This window comes from Eucalyptus grandis, chromosome 7 (assembly GCF_016545825.1).
Source record: "Eucalyptus grandis isolate ANBG69807.140 chromosome 7, ASM1654582v1, whole genome shotgun sequence".
Lineage (NCBI taxonomy): Eukaryota > Viridiplantae > Streptophyta > Magnoliopsida > Myrtales > Myrtaceae > Eucalyptus > Eucalyptus grandis.
In genome coordinates, this window is record NC_052618.1 from 20057962 (window position 1) to 20063257 (window position 5296).

The 5296-nt window shown below is 46.3% G+C and overlaps 1 pseudogene; it reads right to left on the reverse strand.

Annotated features, from left to right (window-relative positions):
- Positions 1-3299: 3299 nt before the first annotated feature.
- On the reverse strand, positions 3300-4924 carry LOC120295961 (annotated as a pseudogene).
- Positions 4925-5296: the final 372 nt, after the last annotated feature.

A 5296-nucleotide genomic window follows, 5' to 3' on the forward strand; every position in this document is an offset into this window, starting at 1 on the left:
GCGAGGCGGGGCCGGCAAAGGGTGAGGGGGACGCCGGGGGAGGTGCAGGCGGGGTCGAACGGTGGCCGGAGGTGGCCGGACGGAGGTTGGACAGGTTGGGCAGCGGCCGGATCGCACGGGGAGCACGCCAGGCGCGAGGGACGACCGGCGGAACGTGCGGCAAGCGGCGGCTTCGGCGAGCTGCTGGTTTTGTTCTTCCCTAGCTTGCTGGTTCGCACGCGAAGAATGAAGAAGAAGTAGAAGAATTCGGTCACGTGGGGTGGGAAGAAGAGAGTGAGAAGAGAGAGAAGAGGGAGATAAGCATTGACCGGTCAAAGAGGGAAAAACAAAAGAGAAAGAGGGCGGGCGGTGGGGGCTCGCACGAAGGGGGGAAAATATTGGGTAGGTTTTACACTCCATGTAGGCGAAATGTAAGACCATAGAGAAGTCGACATGTGGCAAATTTGAGCCCACCGTCGGGCTCCACTTCTTCGTTAACGCTTCGTCTCACTCCCCTTTACTCTCTCCCCTCCGTTTCTCGCGACAACTCTCTCTCCCTCTTCTCTCTCTACTTCTCTTTTTTTCTACCTGCGACGACGCTCTCTCCCTCTTCTCTCACTACTTCTCTTTCTCCAAGCACCGTTGGACTCGTCATCGTCCTCAAGCAAGACGATTGTCAAGGCGGTGGCGGCCACTGTGGCCAGCTCGCTAGTCGTCGCCACACCGTTCTTCGCAATCCAAAGGCGGAGACGCCGAAAGGGTCTGGACCATGGATAGGCGGAAGCGGGAGGCTTCAGGTCGATGCGTCGTGGGGACTTTGTGTAGTTCGGAGGGCATATGATCAAAGGGCTGACAAGCACGCCGACACTCATACATGGTTGTCACAGCCTGTGCGGGGGGGGAACGCAAGGACTTGCTCGAGAAGATTAGACCCATCTCCCAAATGTTCTCTAGGACGATAACCGAACGGGCAGACGGACAAGGATAGATGAAATGAAAATAAAAACCCAAACTTTCTTGAAGAATTTCAGTAGGCGAGGTCGGACGCGGAACCTGGAGGAGGAAATGAGCAAATGGGTATTGTAAACGGACGCGTAGGCGTGTCGGGTCGGCTTCGGTTTCCTTATTTAATGCGATTTCATCACGTGGGTCGTCCTCACCTGTTTCTAGGTATTGTTTTTTCCGGTCCACCATGGATGACACTCGCAGCCAACCATGGACAACACTCGCTTGACCTCAAACTCGGAGCTTTGGTTAGCGCTCGAGTTTCGAGCTTGGCCTTAAGCCATCTCACCGCAAACGAAGCTCATGCGGTCTCATGCTGCCTGGCAGCGCACGGTCCCTCCTCGACCTGAAGTGGCCATGAGCAAACTCGAGCTCGAGCCATGGCAGACGCAAGAGAAAGAAAAGAGAAGTGGATAGAGAAGAGGGGGAGCCGAGGGAGTTGTGCGCAGAAACGGAGGGGAGGAGAGAGAGTAAAGGGGAGAGAGACGGAGTTAAGGGAGAGAGTGGGGGCTGACAGGTGGGCCCAAAATTTGCCACGTGTCGATTTCTCTATGGTCTTACATTTCGCCTACGTGGACAGTAAAACCTACCCAATATTTTCTCCGAATGGGGAGGGAAAGGGTAGAGGAGAGAGGTGAGAGAGAGAAAGAAAAAGTAAATAATTTTACTTCTCTTATTCTATTTTCTTTTCTCTTTCCATTTTTATTTTCTTTTGGTCTTCAATAATTCCTCCAATAATTTCTTTAATGAAATTTCGGACTCGTCAATAATTTGACGGACGATGAGACAGATTCTAAAAATGAATTGTGACATGCTCGAATATTCGATTCCCGAGACCAATTTAAATTTCATGGTTAGAATAAATCAAACGCGATTTTAGTCCAATCTAACCAATTGAGTAGCTTTTAGGGATTTTACTGCAGATACATACCCTAATGGTTTCACCCAATATGTTAGTTAACTCGTGAGTGATCTGCTCAGAGAAAAAGGACCATAGGCACGTTGACAACATGCCCATTTCACTTTATTGAAACGGGATCAAATTTGAGGATGTCACAGCAACCCGGCCCCGTAGCTTCTGTTTGGCCTCTGTTCGGCCGCCTCTAGCCGTCGCCCAGCCTCCGCCGGGCGTCGTGCAGCCTCCCGGAGCTCCACCCATCCTTCTCGACCCCTTGCTGCCCCCATCCCTCTCTCTTTCTCTCTGTTTGCAGCCGAACCAACAACCCACCGAGTGGGTTTCCAGCCGGCTCGTGGGCCGCTTTGGTCTGTTTTCGGGCCCCGAACCCGAGCTGTGCTTTGGGAGGGATTGTTCCTCGTGTCGTCCCCATTGGATTGATACGTTTTGTGCGCAATTCTGGTGAGTAATCTAACTAATCCTTGCTTAGTGGACTAATTGCACTTAAGAGTTGTTTAGTTTTAATTAATTAGGTTTAGGTGGTTATATTAGTATGGATTAGCGTTTATTAGTCAATTGTGATGCGAATTAGATAAATTGAGTGTGCATTTAGCAAGTAGACGTAGTCTACTATTTATTGAGGGTAGCCCAGATTTTTCCTGACCCTAATCGGGCTTCAATTTGATAATTCAGGCCTAAGTGGAATTTTGGCATTTAAATATTATTTTTCGGAATTAAATTAATTAATTAATTATTTTCCAAAAATTCAACGGGATGGCCAAGTGACTGGAATATTATGCTGATGATCCCGGTGAAGTCCGTTTATTTAATCAGGCTTTATTTTGAGCTAAATTGAATTTTTAATATTAATTATTTAATTTTTGAAATTAATTATTTATTTTGAATGACCGAGAAATGGTCAGGCCTAACATTTAATCGACTAGGTCGATTGATCATTGCTTTGATTTGATGTTGTTAATTGATTGACTGAATGGAAATGACCGTGAGTGGTCTTGTTAGCATGTAATCGACAAGGTCGATTAATAAATAAAATGGTCGGCGATACATAGTCATGGGATATCGCATTCTAAAATCGACCAAGTAGAAGGATGTGTGCGTGACCGAGGATCGGGCGTGACAAAGGGGGGACAAGGAAATATACACTTAGTTTGTTTTACAAACAAACTTCCAACAAATACTACTTCCAATATCTCACATGATAAGGATAAAATAGAAACTAGAAACCAAAGGTCCACTTGCAGACATTACAAATCATAGAACCGAATAGTTGCAATCCAGAACCCATATAAACAGTGAACTTACATTGTATTCTCAAGCAATGCGAAGAAGATGAATTGGAAGACTTATTGGAAGAGTTAGTAAATGTGGACAGTTCAAGATCTTTGTGAGTGCTCGTGGTTCACTTCTTGAAGCTGCTGGACGAAACATGCAATGGTTTGAGCATCGAAGATGGAGGCACAATATATGTCAGGATGGGCAAATTTGGTGGGAGAATGGGTGGCGAAGCATCGAAGTTCAAAAAGGTTATCACTTTGCTTATGGGAGGCCGTTCCTTCGGGTCTGGATGAGCACACCAGAGGCCTACAATCATCAAGCGCTCCATTTGTCTCCCATTGAAATTTTCTCCTAACTTTAGATCTACCGCATTGAATAGCTTTCCGATTCCATAGAGCTCCCAAACCCATTCCACAAGTTGAATTTGGCCTTGCGATGCCCTGGGTTCGATAGCTCTTCTTCCACATGCTATTTCTAAGAGGACGACTCCAAAACTATAGACATCGGATTCCTTGCTTGCCTTACCTATATAGATACATTCAGGAGCCAAATATCCCATGGTCCCAGTCAATAGGGTTGTTTGTGACCCTTTGGCATGGTCGACTATCCGAGCCAAGCCAAAATCGCCTAATTTAGCCTCAAATTGTGCATCAAGTAGGATATTGCTAGACTTTATATCCCTGTGCACGACACTTTGTTTCAAATCCTCGCGCAAGTATTTCAGCCCTAAGGCGATGCCTTGAGCGATATTGTACCTCTTTTCCCATGGCAGCGGCATTTTATCTTTGAACAAATGAGAGTCTAAGCTACCGTTAGACATGTACTCGTACACAAGGAGGAACTTGTTTCTCTCATGACTCAAGCCGATGAGCTCCACCAAATTTTTGTGCCCGAGATGTCTAATTGTCTTCACTTCCGCGGCATACTCCTTGACACCTCGTTTGGACTCTGAGTGATCTTCTTGATGGCGACGTGGGAATTTGTATCAGCGAGGTGGCCTTCATAGACTCCTCCGAAACCCCCTTCCCCAAGCAACCGAGTATTCGCAAAGTTGTTAGTGGCGACGGCCAAGACATTATAGGAGTACTCCTTGGGTCCCCTTGACTGTTCAAATCCTTCGTCAATTCCTGGAGCATCTTCTTCTTCTTCTCCACTTCGATCATTTCTATTTCTCTTTAGCTTATAACCATACCAGCCAAATCCTGCAACAAGGATAATAAGCACCAAAGAGCTTAAGCCTAAAATAGCCCCCTTCACCCGGGACTTACTCTTTTTCCCTCGTGTTGGTGTGTCAACAGGAGTCACATTGGTCGTGCCATTTACATCGTCAAGGATTTGTAGACTAGAGTTGAATTCCCATGAGAAAATTGTATGAGCCTCAACCAACTGCCCTGTCGTTGCTGAGAAACCGAAGACCACCCATTCTGGCAAGTACTCTCTCAGGTTGACTGGCTGATAGTAAAGGCTGGTATAATTGTCATCGTCATCTTGAAAAACAAAACTCAAGTTCATTGCTGTAGAATTGTATGTGACCTGAGCATGTAGTTGTTGACCATGGAGTATCTTGTCATTCATCCACGAGACACAAGTTTTACTGACAGAAGCCAGGCTGTTTACATTGATACCGACATGATTACAGAGCGGATCCCATGTATTTGTTGAATGGTCATAGAAAGTGTCAAACTCTACCGCAACAAATGCAGTACTAGAGTTGGTAGAGTTTAAATTTGAATCTGTGAGGCCTAGAAAGCGTCCTCTGAGCGTTCAGGGATCTGTGATCCATTGGGAGCGAGAAAGAAAACCATTCCATCAGCATGGGAGTATTTCATACCGGAATCGATAGAGAAAGTAAACTGACTGACAAAATCTGCCACATTCCCTGTTGAACTATCCCACAGGTGCATCGGTTGATGATATAATGCTCGGCCAACTATATGTGGGCTCCTCCGAAGGCGCACCTAGAGTGAGTTGGATGATGGAGTTCAGCACGGAGGCATTGCCCTGGAAAGTAATTCTCTGATCGTTTAATTGAAAAGACGGGAGATTGAAAGAAATGTTGTCAAAGGATTCGGAATTGCCAGATGGAATGCTTAACGAAAGGATGAAAACTGTTTGTGCTAG